This window comes from Colias croceus, chromosome 14 (genome assembly GCF_905220415.1).
Source record: "Colias croceus chromosome 14, ilColCroc2.1".
In the NCBI taxonomy this organism is placed as follows: domain Eukaryota; kingdom Metazoa; phylum Arthropoda; class Insecta; order Lepidoptera; family Pieridae; genus Colias; species Colias croceus.
In genome coordinates, this window is record NC_059550.1 from 4,702,729 (window position 1) to 4,726,052 (window position 23,324).

Consider the following 23,324-nt stretch of genomic DNA (forward strand, 5'->3'; position numbering starts at 1 on the left):
ATAAAACATTACTTAATATACTTTAATACCTTGTAGAATTTATGTAAGTTACTGTGCAATGTAATTACATTAAATCGTTCATACTTTATCAATGAATTGTCACGACTACGGAGGCGGGGCTGTGTGATTGTCATTGCCATTTTACCGTATTTACATATTCTAGTGGATCAGCAAAGCAAAACCAGTTCTTTTCTTAAGAAAATAGAGTTTTAACTCGGTTGTTGAAATTTGGTAAAGATATTTGAATACACGGAAGCCGTATCTACATTATTCTGTCGCGCAAACATCTTTGCGGCAGATAAATTGTAGTCTTATACCGTGCCTTTGTCCCGTCAATGTGTCAAGTGGTAGTCCTCAATCGTACGTTGCTGACATTATGTCATACTTTTACTTAAAGATTTAATGGCGCGTTGACAAAGCACAAACGTCGTTCGTACCTAATTACCGGTTGTTGAAAAACCGATTGAAACAAAGGTGGCTGCCTAACATTTTCAAATTGGAATACCTATGAGATATTGTAAGGACTGCAGCAGTCAACTGTTCAAACCAGTTCAAACGTAAGGAACGTTTACGTTAAACATTTTGGTTACTTTAGAAAATTATAACATTATTTAAAATGTAATCAGACCTGTAGACCATTTTTTATCGAGGACTAGGGTAGCTAGTGGCCAAGGTTGAGACTGGCGGAAAATAAAAAGCAAAAAAGGGAAAAGCTTTTGAATAAAAATTCGTTACCAGTTGGAAACAGAAGGTATATTGATTAGATAAATTCATAATTAATTATTAATATTATTCAAGTATGTATGAAAATAAGGAAAATTAACTTCGAATATTCATAATAATTAATTAATTAGCATTGAAATAGTAGGTAAACATCAATTTTACAACAGACGCTTTCTAAAGCTTTTATATCATGCGATTTAATGAGACGATTTCGTTGCAGGATAGAGCAGTGTGTACTTACTGTGTAGCACAAACTAAAAGTAAAATTATTTAGATTTTAAAATATGATCCATAATCATAAAGATAAACTGTGAATCTCGTTATTTATAAAAATAATAATAATAAATTTGAATACTTAATTAGAAAAAGGGGCATCAAGAAGTGCATAAACACAAGAAATGTCACAATCACACACCATAAACTTTTAGTTGCCCAACAAAAAACGTGCAAGTTCCAGAACATTCCAGTTTAACGACTGTACCAGTTATCTGAGTCCGCCCTAATTAATACAGATACTTTAAATCTATTACAGTTTACACGGATTAGCCGGCGACACTATCGCCCGTGGAAGAGACGTTTCCGACGCGCTTGTTTGCGGGATTTAATCGTAATTGATATTTTAGATAAAATTAAAGAAGCTCGAGATTTCTCTTCAGTTTAATCGTTCAAATGTAAGAATATTGTGTGAGTTTAATGTGTGAATTGCATATATGTATTAGGTATATACACATTACACGTATCCCAGTATATGGGGTCCAGCAGCTTTGATGGAAGCTTGTCGCCACGCTGATCTGCTATGGCTAGCCTTCAGATGAGACAAAAGTCTAAATATTCCAAGTGATTCTATTCACAGTATATAACACATTTGTACCTACCTGTGTGAAAATTATAAATTGGTTAAAGAAATGTAAGGTCCAAATGGGAACACGCATTGGATATGTAATTCAATTGCAAGCACTGAACGCTTCGAATCGATGAAAGCTCGCATACTCTCTATCGCACCGTAACGAGATACTATCATATTATATTCTGTCCCTTCTACTTAATTGTATTTTTATTTAATACAACAAATATATCTTATATACTGTACCTTTTATTATAATGCATTTAATTTAATATATTTTTACACAGAGATAAATTAATGAAAATTGTAGAGCGAATTTAACCATTGTGGCTCATTGTGGTGTCATTAATTCAATATATAGACTTCATATTTGTAAACTCTACAGTCTATAACTATCGAAAATTATATTGTTTTGTTATTATATTGTATATGTAGGTAATGTATTAGTTATTTAAAAACATGTTTAGGCACCTTTTACTAGTATTTTTATAATAATTGTTCGAACCTATGGAAACGTGTTTTCCTTAAAGGATGCGGAACTAAATCAGGTATTATATTTTATCACCAAAAAGCAAATCAGGTAATTATAATAATAATATTTTTTATTTTCATTGGTCTATTTATTATTAACCAGCTTTCCACCCGCGGCATCGCTCGCGCAGTCAAAGAAAAACCCGCATAGTTCCCGTTACCGTGGGATTTCCGGGATAAAACCTATCCTATGTCCTTTCTCGGGTATCAAAATATCTCTATACCAAATTTCATGCAAATTGGTTCAGTAGTTAAGGCGTGATTGAGTAACAGACAGACAGACAGACAGAGTTACTTTCGCATTTATAATATTACTTAGTATGGATTTTTTGCTTATCTTACGGTCTTTTGTGAAGTGCTTTTTAATTAAATATCTAAATACCAAGTTCATTGAAAATCTCTACACAATTTTTTTTAATTACAGTTTATTATTATATTATCTGTATAAATAAATACGAATTGAGATATATTCCAGAGATATTTTATAAAATCTTCTTGTAAAAACAAGATATATGTGAATTATCTTCTGATAACATATTTCATTGTTCTTTGTAACAATATATTCATTGGCTAGATAAAATTAAATTATTGCTATCGTTTATCTATAACTTTCTATTATTCACTTGAGGAAATAAAATTAAAAATAGTTAAAAAGTACTTGATAAACATGATTATTGATTATGCTAATTGCTAAATCTTATCTCATTTGAGACAAATAATATAGAACTACGTTTAATAAACTTAAAGATCAGTCCCACTAAACTCAAATTTAACGAAAAATGACATTGACCCATTACTTTTAATTAATGTTTAAATTGGACGTAACACGGACTACTTATAAATAGACTTTAAAATTTAACATGATAATAATAAGTACTAAAATGATTATTTTAATTCATTTAATGATAATATTGATATAAAGTAACACCTGGTAATATGCAAAATAATAATGTAATAAATTACATAATAATAAAATAATGATGAAAAGCTAATCACGATAAAATTTGATACTTTGATAGTACGTTGGTAGGTATGTCTTCCTATATTAGTTAGTCACAGCCCATTGCCTCTTTCTAATTATTATTTATTTAAAAATTTAGATACAGCTATCAAGATTATTAAATTGAGAGATGAATGTAAAAATTATTCTCATATCTCTACATGAGATAGAGTTACAGTTTTCATCTTAAATTTATTAATTTGCCTTCTATATATTATCGAGAACTTTCTTATTATCTTAGTTCGATTGATCGAATGATTGTTTTATAATGTGATACTTCATTGATAATTGGCTAAGATTTCGTACGTATCAGTTAAGTTATCAAAAGTTTTGGTTAATCGCGAATTGAATTGACTTCGGTAAGTAATCCGTCAATGAAGTGCCCACCAATGCGCGTAGAATGTAGAGTGATAATGCTTACATCCTATTGGTCGATAATGACGCGATGGCTATTTTGGGATCGAGCGAGAATGCGCGCGCTGAGGCTCGTGTATGTGTGGAGTGCGAACGGGTCGCGCGCATGTGTGCGTGTGTTGTTGAGCCGCGCTCTCTGTTTATCGCGTGGTACTGTTGCCGGCGAGCGCCTCGCACTCACGTGCGTTTCGCGAACTCCGAGTTTTCCGGCGGCTGCCGATTTACATTAGCGTTCTATGGTGTTTTTCAACAGTTTATTGGTGCTAATTCGTGCCGGGCGTTAGGAAAACATTAGAGAGTCCGTTTATTAGCTCGCGTTTTGTCGGTGTGGCATATAAAAATTATAGGTGTTTTCGGCGGATGCGATGAATAAATTTTGCAAATCGAGTCTGTGTGTCGAAAAGAAGAATCGTGATAGCTATGTTTTGATCGGTCGGTGTGGTGTGCCGGGCGGCTTGGATGCGATTCGGCTCGCACTCATCCTGACATCTTCAAGATTTCGGTGTCTTTTGGACTGCGACTTTGTGCGACATATGGACATTGGAGTTAAAAACACACTGGACTCTCACGCTGTACCCGGCGCATATTAAGGTATGACCTTGAAGCCGAAACACATAATATAAATTCCGTCCAACTAATGCGATCCTTATCGCTTTACATTTCCTTTACTTAAATGTTTTTCACCTTTATAGTTTTTCCCACCGTGGTTTCACTTTGAAACATAGAATCCAATAAGATTACAGTTGGTTGTAGATTTCACTGGTAAAAAAAATTGTATAATTAATTATTATTTGAGTCTCTACATTTCAGAATAAGGATAAACTTTATATATTATTACGTTATGATTCGGTTACGTCCACGCTTTCCATTACCATTTTCTTATCATATCACCAAATTACTGTTTACTCTTAGTTTTGATGACATTTTAATGATGCATGTGTCGCTCTAGTCATTCATTACGGTTGAAATCTAATGCACTTTTAATTACCATCTTAATTGTTGCTACGACGCTCACATGAAGGTTTATCTTGCTCTTATTAGCCTTTACATAGTTATTATTTTTTGTGACCTTAAAATATAAAGATTTTTAGATACATAATATAATTAAGTAATGAATGTAGAGTTTTCAGTTTTGTAGAGAATCAGTTATGTAGAGCCCGTATGTAGAGCCGGTGAAAATTGGTTTTGTAAAAATATAAATCAATGATTTATTTTGCATTATTTTGTAAAAATAATATTACCTATACATTGATATAAAAGCATGAGATGGATGCGAGTGTCAATGGGCTTCATGAAAAGGCAGATTTATTAAGAAATAGCGTTATAAAAAATAATACATTTCAAAAAATAAGCTAACATTATTTTAACATATCAATTTTCATAAGCTGACCTAAAATATTAACTAGACTAAACTTTATTGCAAATATCATTCGTATTAACATAATATAATCACATATGCATTTGAAACGAATCTCGCTTGAAAAACCACAACACTGACATTCGAGAAGGTTCCAAAAGAAAATCTTACTTTTTTGCTTCGCTTACATATAACATAAAAAGAGTATCTTCGAATAAGATTTAAATATTATATTTATTATAGTATAACAGTACTGGAACAATAATTCTAGTTTCTATTAACTTTTGCAAGCATTTGATATCAGACATGAAAAATGGTATTACGTTTATTACAGTAGTGAATAACGTTCACGTAATGTGACTCAATATGAGTAACGGAATCATATCCTGAATATTCATTATAGTATATTATGTAATGTTTATCTTGTTTTTTATCATCAATTTTTCTGATTCAAAATCTTTACTTAATGTTTCTGTAACATGTCAAAGAACTCTCTTTATATTTTGCATGCTCATTTTTAAATAATTATTATAATGAATTTTGATGTGTATTCTGATTGCTATGAATTTAAAATTTAAATGTTTGGTACACAACATTTTAAAAGCAACTGAATGAGTAGGAAGAAGACGCATTATTTTCTTCTAGAATTAACATACAGAAATCAATCAAGAATAAATTATTGTGCCTTTTTATGTAAACAACACAATAAAAATATTATAGATATATTTACATTAATACCGGTATAATAAATGCCGGTTTTATGCCATCAAAGCCGAGTGGGTCGGAGGAGGTAAATAAAAACGTTATAAAGACAAGTCTCAAGTTTTTACTAACATGGTTGTGTATCAATGAAAAAAATTAAAAGAGTTTAAAAAATCTCCCGTCGGAGTGAGTTTCCCTAGGTGAAGCTCAAGTCAAGCCTCCTAAGTTCTAACTATCCCACAAATATCATATGATAAAAGCGCTCCTTAAAAATATAGCCATATAAAAATTAAACCAAATTACAAGATAGGTATGATCGCTTATAAAAAAAAAATAAGTTTTTTTTTTGTAAATAGGTAAGTGAATATGCAACAATTTATTATTACTGCAATATAATCTTAAAAACAGTATTGTCATATATAAAAAATACATTTTCTCTAAATAACAAAGCTAAAAGCATTTTATGAATGGGCCGACATGACGCCTCCACAAACTGTTTTCTTCTCGCTTACCAACGACCGGCACCAAAATAATTGTTTTAGCACTGCACCCAATGTCCTCGGGACGACACAATTTAATAAAGGCCGCTCATTTAGTTAACACCATTTTATAGAACACGTATAAACTAAAATAGGACATCTTTGAAGTATCCTGAAGGGCGAAGGCTATAGAAAACAGTTGATAACATATGTTTTTGAAATCAAATATTAAATATTGCATTCGTGTTACAAGAGTTAGAACATGCACATTTACGAAATGCACTCTAATATATATGTCAATAGAAGTCGAACAGTGTAAACAATCTTTGAAATAAACGAAATACCTACTTCATATCAACAGAAGTTATATACGTATTTTTTTAATATTAATGCGAGCATAGTAATAAGTAGGTAACGTAGGTATCAATAATAGTAAATCATAACATTATCACATAAATCAATCGCTTACATTGTTCAAATTATAACATTACTAGAAGGATAACCTTATTTATTTCCAACGTTGAATACATGTTACTATTCACGTATTTACTTTACTTCAAAATTAATTTCAATGCCATAGTTCGTACGTGGTATGAATATAATTTAATAAAACGATACTAGGTATGACTATTTAACGTATCTTCATATTATCGTCCAAGATAAACGATAAGCGAAGCTTTGAAATGCAAGAAACATGCAAGGGCGTGTAAAGGGACATTATGCAACGAGAACTCGCATAAAATGTAAATAAAACGGGACTTGCAAGTTATTGCAAAGTCACATTACAGATATTTTACTGTATGCCATATTGTACTTAACATTAAGAATATATTCTTGATAAGCGTGGCACACATGAATCGGACAAGGCCTCCACACATATGAATGGATGTTAATTATGTGTTTGTTTATAGCCAACCCACACACGTTCACACCCGCACACATGTGAGCTTCGAACACGGCGTGCATAATGAGCCTTCACATTTAAACTGTTGCTGATTAGAAACTAAAACGAAGAATCGTGGACGTTGAAGTATGACATTCCTTAAAATTTTACATAATGAATACAAAAACAATAAGAAAGATTCTTTGTTCTCGCACAAAATGTTTAACTCCTAATTTAGTGCGTCGTTGTCGAAAACTTTTAGGAATTGCTTCTAAAATTTAAAACGTGACTGAATGCACAGTAGGTACTTTAATAATAAAATAGAGCTCGTGTTACCTTCACACATACACATTTGGTACTTTAGAATAATAAACACAAACTTTTGTTATTTTTTATCGAAATAATACTTAATCACTTCCTACAGCTCAAAGGGCGGAAGTAATGCGTTTAGAAAAATAATAAATTAACGTTACTCGTGTTAATACGATTCGTTTTGGTGCCCTTGCTGTAAGGTCAATTTATCCGACGATCTGGGAGGGACCCAGCGACGGGCCTATTACGAAACGTCGTAGCATTAATTCACTGTTTGCGTTTTTCTTGTATATTCTATCGATAACTTCTCAAGTGGCTCTCTGACAATTCGAGTGGGTATCGAAGGACGACTGTCAACAATGCCATAAATTATAATCATACCATAACCTTTGTGTTAACAAATTAGTAATATTTTTTAATCGTATGACGTTTTCGTTAGTACATCGCTATATGGATGTATTTTTATTGGCTTTTGTTTACATGTGCTCAGGAAAATTCTATTGCATATGAAAATGTAGTATTGTTTGGATATAAACGATGCGATGGCTTGTCACATCTGAAGTAAACAATTCAATGTTCACGCTTGATAGACATTGTAAGGACATTGTATTAAATAGTCTGTGTTTGTATGATACCGGTGCCAAAATATAATATTGCAGACAGCGGTAGTTGTAAACAATAAATGTTGAAGGTCTTGTAACGTCTGCCTGAAATTTTATTTTCCATAATATATTTTACTAGCTTTTACCCGCGGCTTCGCTCGCGTTAAGAAGTATTAATATTAATTAGGTATATTTTTTGCGACTTTGGTACATTTTTTTAGCGTATGTAAAAACTTAGGGCCTACAAAACTACAAAACTTTAATCACATATTTTATCCCCTTAGAGGTGGAATTTGACAAAATCCTTACTTAGGGAATGCCTACGTCATAGTAGCTTTATGCATGCAAAGTCTAAGCCCGATCGGTATAAAATTGACATAGTTTCATACAAACTTTCATCCCTTATTTAATCCCCTTGGGGGTAGAATTGATCCAAATCCTTTCTTAGGGGATACCTACCTGCATGCCAAATTTCAGCCCGATACGTCCAGTGGTTTGGGCTGTGCGTTGATAGATCACTATATCAGTAACCTTTGAGTTTTATACTTATATATAGATTACTGACTGAAACCGCAGGGCAAAGCTAGGGTATGAATTTTCGAAAATCTTTTCTTACCGGACGCCTACGTGTCATAAGATCTATCAACATGCCCAATTTCATGCAAATACATCAAAGGAATAAAAAGTTTCCTACAAATGTCTATTGCCTATTTTACACCTTTAGGGGATGAATTAAAAAAAAATCTTAACAGAACGTCTACGTCATATGATCTATTTACATGCCCAATTTCATGCAAATACATCCAAGGAATAAAAAGTTTCATACAAACTTCTATCCCCTATTTTACCCCTTTAGGGGACGAATTTTCTAAAATCCTTTCTTAGGGGACGCCTACGTTATGACATCTATCTGCATGCCAAATTTCAGCCCGATACGTCCAGTGGTTTGGGCTGTGCGTTGATAGATCACTATATAAGTCACCTTTGAGTTTTATATATATAGATATAGATTACTGACTGAAACCGCAGGGCAAAGCTAGGGTATGAATTTTCGAAAATCTTTTCTTACCGGACGCCTACGTGTCATATGATCTATCTACATGCCCAATTTCATGCAAATACATCCAAGGAATAAAAAGTTTCATACAAACTTCTATCCCCTATTTTACCCCTTTAGGGGACGAATTTTCTAAAATCCTTTCTTAGGGGACGCCTACGTTATGACATCTATCTGCATGCCAAATTTCAGCCCGATACGTCCAGTGGTTTGGGCTGTGCGTTGATAGATCACTATATCAGTCACCTTTGAGTTTTATATATATAGATGTTATTCATTTACATTTTATTTATTATTGGTTTTATCATAATTAGTAGGTATAGGTAGTTATTACATTGTACACACCGTAAATATATGGGTCACCTTATAATAAAAGCGAAAATAAATAATACCATGTAAAAAATAGATAAAGCAAAGCATCATAATATAGTTAGTAGTTTGTTCCTTCCATTTTTAATTATAATTCTGTTAAAAATTTAAATTATTAATCCTATTTAAAAGTTCGTTAACCTTTTATATCTCAATAATAGGTAACTATATCGATTATATTTTTTTTCGATTATATTTATCGATTATATTAATGGAAAATTTTATTAATTTCTTCCTTTTACCAATTACAGATTGCGACACAACGCATTCCGTATTTACTCTACAGACCTAAATATCAATGTGATTCACAAACATTATTATTGTATGATCAATATAATGCAGCATCGTATGTACATTGTACATCCTGGCGGAAAATTAAACATCTTTAATCGATGACATGTCTGATTAACATTAAAATGCTATATTTGACCACAATTACGATTAGCATACAATGTTAAAAATGCCCTTTTCAATGCTCGATGCGCAGTAAATAGCTACTCTAATGTGGAGGTCTCTATAAGACAACAAGTGATAACTGCGTTAAAAACAACCGACTTCAAACTTGCACTTGCAAAATTTACAAATACCTACAGACAAAAATGCTCATAAAATAAAAACTACTGGGCCTATCCGAATAAAATTTTTATGGGACCAATTCGACACCATCCCGCATCGAACAAAAAAAGAATCACGTAAATCGGTTCAGAAACCTCGGAGTAATCGGTGTACATACATAAAAAAAAAAAAAAAAATATACCGGCCGAATTGATAACCTCCTCCTTTTTTTTGAAGTCGGTTAAAAATAAATAAGCCGTTACTTAAAAGCGATTTCATATGAATACGACCGCAAAGAGATACCAGCAACATATTCTTTAGAAATAACCACGTATAGTATATGAAATTGAATAACCAAACCGCAATCATGACTGAAATAAAATATACCAATAACTCCCAATCTATATGAGCTCAAATTATTCCACTGCAGTTCATCTTAATATTTTGCTCAATTTACTGCAAATAGTCTATACGGATGGAGGCTATCCTCCACAGATAACAGTTTTCTTATAATCTAAGAAGGTTGCATTCATATTGAATGTTAACATTTCTTATCATTTAAATTATTGACTACAAGGATATCAATTTTTTTAATGTAAAACAGCATTTCCTTGTGTTATATCTTCTCAAGAAAATAGTTGTTTTTTGTTAGTTTTGTAACATTTTAAAGTTTTGTATTAAAATTATAGGTTATTATAGTTATTAGAAATAGCTACAAAATAATGCGCCGTTTTTTGCATCTTGCAGTTTGTATTCATTTTTATATTTATCAATTCAAACTCCATTGTTTCACACCGTTATCACGGAATATTATTTATTACTGAGCGTGTTAACCGCATAATCTTAATTAAACCACTAAAGATTATTTTTATCTTGGAAATTTGCACTTGTGAATGGTCGAGGCGTCTTTGCTTGACCTGCTTGAGATCGCAAATATTGGTCTAGTGACTGTAAATACCTTTCGTGAGATCGTTTGCTCGGTTTTATATGGATACCTAAGGCACGTGATTTAATCAGACTTGCTGTTTTGATTTTTGTTGGTGTTTTTCGTGATGGTGGTGGCTTGTGGTAAATTGATCGTATTATAGCAAAATACTTAATGCTTTTAAGTTTTTGTGCTGTAGTCGAATCTGGGTTTAGATATTTTCAATCTTAGTCAGCAATACTTGCTTTGGTTTATTTTTATAACAGTCTTTATTTGTTTTTTCAAATATTTATTGGAAAATTATTGCTTTTTATGCAATTGCAATTTGGGATAGGAGAAAACGGTTGATTTTTATTTTCTAATATAGAATTTCAATAAATTTATGAATGCAATATTATGTGAAAAAGTAAAACCCACTAGTGACTAGTGGTAACTTTTTTAAATTATATAATTTTTCTTTAGAAGAAATCCTATTTGCTAACTAACGTAGAAAGAAATAAAACAAAGCGGCTATAAAACTTTTTTCTCATCGGGTGGTTATGAAACAATGCTTTAACATAATAAGATATGGAAAAATAGGCCATCATCCTTTACGATTATTATCATAGTTAAGTAACAGTAAGTTTTTTTTACGTAAAAGAAGATTAAAGCCTTCCATAAACAATTATATGTAATTCGAACATTGTCACTACATATTTTGTTTTAGTATTCGAGATTTCTCAAACACAACGATTTTCCTGTAATTTTTCAAAGCGAATAAAGCATTCAGCACTTAAACAGTAAACACCATCTCATATCTGATGAACCCATAAAACTTCTTGTGTGAAACTATCCCTATATTATGAGAAAATCATAAATTCGTAATTATCTTCACTTCATTCAACAATTTTTATAGGCTTATTTTAAATTTCTATATGGCTATAACCAGTAAAGCTGCAGACCGACACGTCTCGATAACGGTCATAAAATTAAAATTTCAAATTAAATCACGAATAATCAGATCCTCCGTGACCCAATAACACTATAATCAGGTCACAGGTCGGTCTAGGAATGTGTTTGACGCCTCCATTCATCCACATTAGCCTTGCAAGCTATTTAGGTGTATTTCCATCTTGTTTGTTCGCGTGTTAGCATGTCCTTTTCGTATGTTTGCACTAACATAAATTAACGCGATATGTAAACTGTTTGCTGTTTACTTATAATCTAATGTAGGAAACGATTATTTCCTAGTCGAAAAAATACGAGGAATACTAAAAAATAGAGTCACATAGATAAACTACGAAATTATAGATTATTTTCATACATATTGTTAGTGTCTTGCAAGTTCGTATTTGTATTTAGTCAAGTTAAACATTGTAAAGGTTTGTTTTGTAAAAATTAGGCATAGTTAGGTAAATCATGACGTCTGTTATAGCTCTATAATATGAATAAATCTTTTATTGTAATGAATTTCATTTTCATACAAATTAACATAAAATACATAATAACATAAACGTTTAAATGTTAAATTTTAATATTAAATTTCCATTGTTAAAAGGTAAGCATGTTTCCAGCTTGCATAATTAATGTTTAAATATATCTTAGACAATAATATCCTTAGTAAGTTATGCAGTTAAGGTGAACCATGAACCTATATATCTCCAATTTATTACTGTAATTACGAATCATTGAAATGAATACCTTTGATAGCAATTGAGTATATTGTATATTATTTCTGTTTGTTATGTCTACCGCCTGGATAATTTATATTAAATGTTTTACCTCTAGTCCCGTCCTGCGTAAATTCATTCGGTTTTATTGCAAAAACTTATCGATTATAATATGTTTGTTTTAATCATCATATAATTAACACTTCAATCATTGTTGCAGTTAAAAGCAATATGATTTTGTTGAAATATATTTGGCACAACAATATAATATTCACACCTATTTACAACCATTTAATATTTAACAAAAGAAATACCTAAATAACTTAAATTTATATTGCGAGTCGTAACTTTTATGCAATGAGTGTCAATTACTCATACGCCTACACGCTTTATCTGACTAATTCGACAAAAAAATCTTGTTCTGAAAACAAACTCGCTAATTGAATTGTGCAATGAACGCCCAAATTACAGTCGAATTCTGAAAACTGCAAATCGGCCCCGAAATTCAATTTGACGTTCGCTAAATCTCGTACGGTTCGTTCAAGGCTTGTAAGTTGATTCATTCAAGTGCGTCGTTCGATGGCGAATATAGAGATAAAAAGCCTCCATATATCGGGTCGTTAATTCTTTAATTATCTCGCTGCATCGCATCAAAAGTACCGCCAGAGAAATCTAGGCGCGAATGCTAATAGTTCTAGAACGTTGACGGTTCGTAAAAGGGTTTTAATGATGTGGTGTTCGTATAATCGTCTCTCAACCACAATTAGTGAAGCGGTGAAACCAAGAATATGTATACTACTTAAGTAAGAAATTTCACTGTAAATTACAAATTGCTATTTGAAGATACAATATTGCAGACGGTACAAAATTGAGATAGCCTTTACACATAAAAATTATAATCATTGCTCTCATTAGCTTTAAAACATGTAATTGCATGTTTATAAATTATTAGAAGAATGACTAAGAGGCTGCTTATATTTACGTGCAGTATTCTGTATTACAATGATAAAGCTCGGGTCAGCTCTAGGTTGAGATATCGCACATATCGCGAGCTCAATAACAATTTGTCGGGTGAATGCGAGGGTTGCCAATTAATTGTCAATCAAAATGTTATTTTAATACCACTGTCTAGAGTACTTTATTTAGTGCCCAACTATTAATTAATTTTTGTTTTTAGTTTCCGACATTTATTTTAGGTAACGTATTAGTACATTAGTACACCGACGCATTCGCGTACGGCATCGAATCTCTGCGAAATTACTGCGTAGCGAAATATCTGCGGAACGTTAGTAAATAGCAATGTTTTCGCAACTTTTTCGCAATGCGTCTGTGTAATGGCCATTTCGCAGTTCCTTGCGAAACAATACTGACAAGGACGCAACTATTTCATCTATCTATGTGCTAGAGTGAGAAATATCATATGCGAAAACTACTAAATCATACTACTGACAGATTTTTCGTTGTTTCGCTGCCGCTCGCGAATGCGTCGGGGTACTAACGGCGTTAAATAGGAATAAAGCAATTTGGAAAATCCAAAAGTGCACGCCTCATAATGCTCATTTAATTATGAAATATAAAAAAATATATATAGATATACAGTCTTGTAGTTTTCGTTTTTTATTAATTGCAATTAAACGACACTGAATTAATTAATCATTCGCATTCAGTGACCTACAATCGTCGATTAGAATATTTAAAAAAAAAAATAACTCAAATGATGGATTTTTTCACAAGTTATAGTGTTTTCAGGTTTCACACATGACGGACAGGAAAAATTTTTGACCTATTTCGGTGTTTTTTTCCAATTCTATTGAAGTAAATCAATTTTTAAAAAGTATGGGATTAATCTCCATTAAATTATCTCGACAATAGTATGCAAAATATCTTGATTCCGTGAACTAACAAGGCTATAATAATAAGAATAGCTGCAAAAATGAGGCGAAAAAAATTTTTCGATCGTAAAGCACTCTCTGATGCTTCGCATCGTCGTGCAATATATTTTTATTAATTAATTACCTATGTGTTGTTCTAGAGTTTCTTTTTCTAAATGTGTAAGTACTTTGACTCATAGGAGACTCAATATAATACAGTTTATAAAGTTATAGAACATTGAATGTTCTGTAAATATATTCTAATACCATCGACTTTATAATCTACCATAGGAATATACGTACAATATTATGGCCGTTGTTCAAACGTGACGATAATTTATCAATATTTATATTTTTTATCTTGTATGTTTATGGAAAAGCGCAGCCCTGTTCCTCCCAGCGATAACGACAGAGCGGCGTCTTTGAAACGATGCACACTCGCAAGAGAGGTTTTATCTTTATGTTTACTAGGTTACTCTATTTTTTATACAGTATAAATGTACCTATTTTTACCTCATATAATTCTCGATACTCAATTTATTCAAATTGTATCATAACGAACCTTAAAGCTCGCGAAACGGATATAATATTACATTCGATTAACTTATTTAAATCGTTTGTATTCTAATTGCTCTATTTACAGCTATTTTTATATGCTTCTAGATTATAACATTTAACATTCATTGCAACTGTGCAATTAAATAGCGAGTTTTTTGTATTGCTATTTCAATTAATATTTTTTGATATTCAACGTAATGGTCAATTTGACCTTTTGATAATTATGTCTGTTTGATTGCTTTTAATTAGGCCAAGCTAAGGCGTGGCTGCATAAGTTCATGCTACCTACCTACTCTGAGTTCAGACGCATTACCAAAAATTTACGAATAACCTTGCAGATATAATATTATGAGGTAGGTACCATTTTGCATTTACTTGTCAAACAATTCGATAAAATATAAAAAAAAAAACAATCGCAAATCATAATCATAAGACGAAATTAAATCGCCAAATTATGTTTATTTTTAGTTTATCACAATTAAAAAAAAACTATTTTTCAGACTCATTAATTTCTCTACGACACAAAGTAACGCAAACTCATTCAACAGAAACGCACATTGAATAGTAAAAAAGGAACTGAATAATTTCACAAGTATTCAGATAAAAGTTGAGAATAAGGTAAATACTTGAAATTCCTCTTACAAAGATCGTTGTTTCGTGTCGAAACAGACGGTGTCCTTAGTTCGTTAATTTAAATGCTGCACATTTCGCATTCGATTTAATGAATCCAAAATAACATACAAAATAAATATTTTAACAGCACGTAATTTGTTTTATCTATGCAGCGTTAATTTTAATTTTACATATTATAAGTTGCTACAAAACAGAATTACAAAATGTTAAGATAAAACTGTAAGTAGGTAGATAGAGAATTACGCTAGATTATATTTTATTGCAAAGTAAATCTATATTTAATCATAGAAATACTATACCTATAAGTAAATACAATAAGTTTATACAATAATATAATAATTAATAATAAACATAATTATATTTATTATACATCTATTATCGACCAGATGAACTAAAACCTGATTATGATATTGTTTTTATTGTTCACAAATGTTAAAAAGATATTAAAGCAAGTATATTGCTTTAACCATTAATGTTAAAATAATAAATTATTATTTTGTTAGGTATATAAATTATAATATACCTATACAGGTGTGACCAATCAACGCATGCGTTGTATTAGACAGGCTTTTTATTTTTATTTACATGAAGGTTATATTATCAGATTTAGATCTATGTGATAATACTTCCTCATTGTGTTCTTCGCAAATGTCGAAAGTTGAAGATCGACTATGTAATATCTCTTCAAATCCATTCAATAATTAATATTTATCATAATTGAGCATGAAATTTCTGCAAAGATTAAATCCACAAACATGTGTAGATAAGATCGTAGGTACAGTTTTTTGCAACTTGTTTTAATTTTAATTAAAGCAAGTTAAAATAAAAAAAATATATAACGTGAGAACTCTTATTTGAATTGTATCATGTGACCTTATTTACAAATTATTTTACGTACTGAATAAAATAATAATTATGGTATATTGGTTGATAGATTATTCTCTTGGTTCCGTATGGTTCACAACATTTCATAATCTAGTTACTAGTATTAAACATTGTTCTCATAGAATCTTTTTAGGGCTGATTTTTCAATCCTTGGTTAAAATTTATCCGTCCAATAAAGTCACCTGTAAACTGTCATATACGGACAATTAGAAAACATTTTTGAAATACGTTATTCGATGAATAAATTTTAACCAAGGATTGAAAAATCAGCCCTTAATTAAATATTTTTTAATCTAGTATGATGGTTAGCCCTGAAATTGATATGACAACTGAAAGTCTAATTCATTAACATTTCTCCTGGGAGGTTATTTAATGAACTTTAATACCTCAGAGGCACGCTATTTCTCGAACACATTTTCGTGTTACCAATTAAATTTTTATTTATTTGCTCTAGTTAGACGTCGTTACGTAGGATGAGTTATACTTTTTCCCAGTCACAAATTTTAGCAATAAATTTTTATCTCAATAAGCAATGACTACGGAAGGTTTTTATTGCGTTTCAGTTTTTAAGGCCTATGTAGGTACCTATACAAATTAAACACGTTATCTCGATAAGTTAAAACATTTTTAATTTATGTAGGAATTTACAGGCATACGTTAAAAATATATAACATTTTCGTATTAAACATTTCTCACTTTCGTTGGTACAATATTAAGTAAATGTATGTAAATTATTATCTTTTACTTTCTTACAATTTATATCTACGATTGTATTTCTTGGTACAGTTGCATACACTTATCACATCGAAGCGACAAATTGGTTCTCAGAATTTCAGTCACGCGTGATGTTCTCGATTTTATTGCATTAGAGCTATATCATATTTTGAATGTTACTTAGTCAGCAATACCATGTGTTAGATTCTAAGGAATTAAGATGTGAAGATACTATTTGCTAGTATGTTTAAAACATACGTTAATTTTATTGTAAATTTCTGATAATGTTAGAAAGCTAAAAATGGGTCACTATAAATAACAAAGAGTTTAATTTATTCAATTATAAGGACGAATAGGTATGTTACAAATTTTAGGAAATCTCTATTTGTACTTATTTGTTTTGAGAATCTAATAAAATTCAATTTCAATACATTATGTTAACATTGTACACACATAAAATTCAATTTCATTACCTATAATGCGTAACATTAAAATTATTTTTGAATATTGGAAGGCATCAAGCTAAGCCTGAGTTATTTATCTTTTAATTTTTAAGCTTTGTTCATTTGTGGTCCTTTGACTTATTTATAATATGCTATCGTCAGTCGATTGTAGTTTTCTAAAAGAAAGTAGAGTTGTGCTCTACAATAGTTATAAAACATAACATACAAAGCACATAGCAGTTAATTTTGTGGTGAGCTGTCGACATAAAAAGTTCCAATGACAGGAAAATGATCAATTTAATAAGAAAACATTGCACACATGTCCAATGTTACATAAAACAGAAATACCGAGGCCTTGAGCTATTATTTAATTTTAATGTGTATCGGGTGTGAACGCCTGCCAGTCTGACACGTGAGGTGTTATAACATTTTGGTGAAATTTTGGGCAAATTAATTATACTTGCTGAAAGTAAATTGGTTTTTTGTGACGTAAATTGTAATGGGTTATGACAAAACTAAGAGACGTGTGTAGTATGGTTCGTTAATTGTTTCCTTTTTTAGGTTTTAATGTAAATAGATAATATGATAAAAGCCTAAATTAATTCATGGGAGTTATTGATTTGATTGCTATGTGGCAAAGAATTAAAAAGGCTTATATTATAGGTTATAATCAATAATAAAGATAGGACAAAAATACAATTTAATCATAATTTTTTTCTACAAGGGATAACTTTAGATAACAATACCCAGAATTTAACTGAAAATATTACGAAACGATAAACAATTATCATTATTCATTAAAAAAACATTATCTAATGTATTATAAGTAATGCGAAAATATACGAATGATAAGATAAAAATTCAATTTATAACACATGAAATAATTATAGAATTTTATAATAGGTATATTATCTAACAACAGCTGGAAGTATGCCAGACAGATAGAGGCACGATTGTTTACAAAAAATATTCTCGTATACCGCTCGTACATTGCGGAGAATCTGACTGTTCATCAAATTCTCAGTGTAATCGTTTATAGAATGTAGATATGTTAGCTTTAGTTACTTAAGACCTAGATAATCCTTTTGAATTAAAAAGTATTCCATTACAATTAACATAATCCATGCAAATAAATAAACATAAATTATATAGAGTCATATAAATTAAATCGTGTTAATTATTTTAAGCTTTCACTAAGGTTCGGTTTGGAAAACTGAGGAAAACAGCTAATAATGGTTAATTGAATTGACATACCGACATCGCACGTTCTTCATATTAACTCAGTCATATCAACTGTAGTGTTGCACTTAAAATACCGTGATAATTATTTCTACTTTATTAGATAATGATCACTATGGATAACACATTCTTAATGTATTTATGCAGTATATTTCTATAGATATATCTGTAAAGTAAAAAATAGTTTGCTATCCGATTCTTTTAGTCACATAACCAGAACTGTAAAAAATTAAAAAAGTTGTCCGGGATTTGAAGTGCAACCTGGATTACTTAGATATGTTTATTTTAACGTCATAAATGTATTCTTAGCCCGGGCTCAGCCAGTGTTTATTGGCTATAAATAGAGCAGAGTAATCGGATCTCTTGTAATGCTAAATAATAGATTATTACAAACGAAGATAAAGAACGTGAAATATTACAACATAATATAAAACATCAATGAAATTCTAAGCGTTAGACACTTAGTTCCGGCCCATAGACATGAACATTGGCTTGCGTCCAAGTCAAGGTGTGAACTAACATCTCGGAATAGGTAAACACTAATTATCTACAATATGAAATAAATATTGGAACGGAATTTCGCATTATTGCAAAGGTCATAAAGCGCAAACTTGCATAAATGCCTTTGCGATATAATTATCTTGGATTGCGCGGTATTACACTGTGATTAATCTGAAATTATATATGATTATTTTACTACTAAGCAATCGTTTTAATGGTCGGCAAATTAATGTTTTGTCTTTAATCGTATTTATAGGAAAATCTATTTCTGTAAATGTGTATATTCATAAAATATATAGTCTCTTGTCACTTTATTTATGTTAAACAGAACAGACTTTAAATGTTGGTATACCTATATTTATTATTTAACTAGCTTTCCGCCCGCGGCTTCGCACGCTTTGTCTTAAAGCTAATAAAATATATACCTACTAAAACCTTCCTCTTGAGTCACTCTATCTATTAAAAAAACCACATCAAAATCCGTTGCGTAGTTTTAAAGATTTAAGCATACAAAGGGACATAGGCAAAGAGAAAGCGACTTTGTTTAATACTATGTAGACTGTGTGTATACTGTATACTACTCAAAGCACAAAAGAGCAATTAAATTATCGGCTCAATCCTGTAAAGTTCTTCAATTTTTTGGTTATTGATGATAATAACCAATTATGGAATATACCAGGTTTAGTTAGTTGTCGAACTTGAGAGCATTAATAAAAAAGTGTGATTCAAAGATTATCTGATTAAAACCGTAGAAACAATTACCTCGTCGATTGTTCTATCCGACCTCGAATGTTCACCCTGCCTCCCGGCTTTATTCACACTCATTAACAATTGAATGCAAATTAATTAATCAATTCATGTTATATAAGACGATGGATGAATGGACAAGTACTGGGTTTTTGTAAGCCTTGAGTGTAGAATGATAAATAGATGCTATGTTTAAAAATTGTGTGCTATGGATGGATTATTTAGATTGACCTTTTGTTAACATGGCTTTAATGACTTTTAAAACAATGCTAAGGGAATTGCAGGTTAATTTTTAATCAATATTATGCAGTGCAGCAGTAAAGCAGCATTGAAGTTGTAGATATACTGTAAAAAAAATAAGTGTATCTAGAGTGACTTGCAAAGACTCTTTTCATCCGTATTTAATGTGTTCATTACAATCTTTAGATTATGCATTTTCACATACATGAAACAATATTTTAGTTACAATTTTCACCTATCCTACACGGGCACTTTAATGTTTCCATTTGTCTTGTCAATCTTTTTCCCTCATTATTGTCAAAAAACAAAATAATATGATTCAGACTAATGGTGAAATTTGACGGATTTCCCATGTCCACCAAACAAACGGGCGTCTTGCCAATTATGAAATTGGGTCGATACGATTCGTACGATTTGTAAAAATCATATAAATTATGATTTCGACGATTTATCTACATTAAATTGTGCTCTCTTTAAGAAAGTTTATACTTTTCTTAAATATAGTATTTCAAGAACGATCAAGTAAGGTTTAAATCCCTATAAGCGATAGTATATACTTACAGATTTCAATTATAAAACATAGTAAGTATAGGTACGGTTCCCCAGTAAATATAAAAGTGTAAGTGATCTTAAATCAATATTTATATTCGTGTCGTACAAATGGAAAAACGATGAAGAGTGAAAGATATGACGGGCGTTACTTAAGCTTGTCAATGTCCATCGACACCTTATTGAAACACCAATAATACGTTTCAGATGAAATGTTATTGCATGCGCTTGATAAACTTATTTCACTTGGCACTTAAAGATTTGTATTGTATTAAAATATAATAGCACAATATTTACAGTTTAAATTAATTATTTGAAGTTTAAATAGAAACTTACTATAGTTATTTTTATCAATAAATTAATATTCGGAAAAAATTGACACTATACAGATAGAGTTGATGTTTATTATTGACTTTCATAATATGCTAGAATACTTCGATGCTAGAAAAATTCTATGCTTTGGCTAAATATCGATGTCAAAGTTCTTCGTTAAATGCTATGCAGATTAAATTTACATTGGCGATCTTAAAGAGTTTGAAAGCTATTCTTTGTTTTATTGCGGCGTCTCACTGACGCGAAATAAGGGAACGCACACATAAGTACTAGGTACTTATAGGCTAACGGCATATCGACCATTCATTAGTTATACAATTTCATCTTATGGCTAATACATTGTGCATTCCGTCTTCAGTTTCCCATTTATTAAACGTACAAATAAAGAAAATGGTTTACCAGTAAAGTCCGGTACATTTTCACGGCCAAAATATTATAACTGTAAAGAAATCGCGTGCGTAACAAATGCGGGTTTGACCTCTCACTTTCAGACAGACTACATAATATTTTCAGCCTATATTAACTGATAACAGAAAGTTGCGTGGCATTGTACACTAAATCACACCTACTCTATTTCGCTCACGTTTCTGTGTTAACATGATTTATTTTGTTTTTTCTCCCGGCAATCCATTAGCACTGAAATGGCTTATATTTCTCTATGAAAATGTTCCTGCCGCGGCGGGCGATCTGCCAGGCACGAATAATACGAATTAGTGTAAAATATACGTAATAGACTGACATTATTGACTATTTAGTTAATAAATATGTTTTAATTAATTGTTGTATGCTCTAGAAAGTGTAGGTAACTCCTATTGAGTTATCAATGGATCAATGACATACTCGCGGTTGGTAGGTATGTGGGTTTTTCTATTATAAAATTTTCTGTAAATTTTTCGGCTTAAAAACTTACTGTATTACTACAGTAGTTCTTAGTAAAATTTTGTACTGCTTAATTCCATAATATTCGAAGTTAAACGTCATATCGTTCATGACGTCGGACACACAGCTTCTGGTTCACAACATATTTTCATTTTAATATTTTCGTACTAGTTCAGGATACATCGCCCATTTTTGCAAGTGACTACTATCAAGCTGATTTTCCGTTTGTAGCTTTATTTTGATGAGACACCGAATAATTTCGTGTACGAAACTCTCGATTGTGGTAGCTAACAGAGATAACAAGGATAAAATTTTTTGATTTGATGGTTCTCAAATATTTATAACGCAATTTGTAGGACAATATGTCTGTTGAATTATATAAACATTAAATAAGTGAAAACAAAAAAATCAGCTTGTTAGTAATCATTTATGATGACCTCGTTATCGATACACTTTGGAAAGGGGGACTCTTTGAACAAACCATAGATTTTGTAGGACAAATATTTTTCGAATAATTTAGGTAATTATCTTGAGAATGAACAAAAAAAAATTCATTCAGTTAGTAATAAATATTTGAGAACCATCAAATCAAAAATTTTTATCCTTGTTATCTCTGTTAGCTACCACAATCGAGACTTTTGTACACGAAATTATTGGGCGTCTCATCAAAATAAAGCTACAAACGGAAAATTTGCTTGATAGTAGTCACTTGCAAAAATGGGCGATGTATCCTGAACTATACATAATTCTTTATTAATATGAGAAGAAAAGCGTTTTATTATTATGAAGTAACTTATATACAGGATTTTATTTTAATCCTAAACAACTTTTTTATTTATAAAATATCAGAATGAGAGGAAAATTTGTCTCTACCTACACATTTATTTTGTTGTAAGCTGACACGATTTGTAAGTTGTTTTTGAATTATTACTTATTTTTAAACTTCAAGATTTCTCTTGTAAGATTATTATCTTAGTGAAAGTTTTTATTGGTCTCACGGTGATTTTTTCATATTTATTCCTTAGCCAGGAAATATTAATATTGTTTTACATAAAAAATAAGTTTATACTTTAATCATTTAAACTGCATTAGCTATTTCTTTCCTGATAAAGGCGAGTAATTATTATTAATTGTCGCATATATTGAGTCCTTATCATACCTATATGATATACTGCATTTCCATTATCTCAAATGGGAAAGTAAGTCTGTCTGTCTGCCTTGTCTCTTCTTCACTAAGCTTTATAAGAATTTGCTAAGGTATATAAGCTTTAATAACCTTATAAGCATTAACATAATTATTAAAATCGTTTTCAAAGTCCGTTTCTAAAAC

The 23,324-nt window shown here is 30.9% G+C and overlaps 1 protein-coding gene across 1 annotated transcript in view; it reads left to right on the top strand.

Annotated features, from left to right (window-relative positions):
• The first annotated feature begins 3,643 nt into the window (after positions 1-3,643).
• LOC123697172 (activating transcription factor 3) overlaps positions 3,644-23,324 on the top strand; it is a 50,123-nt gene continuing 30,442 nt past the window's right edge. The window contains exon 1 of the mRNA XM_045643589.1: positions 3,644-4,103. The gene's annotated coding sequence lies outside the window, so the exon portion shown is untranslated. The remainder of the gene's footprint in view (positions 4,104-23,324) is intronic.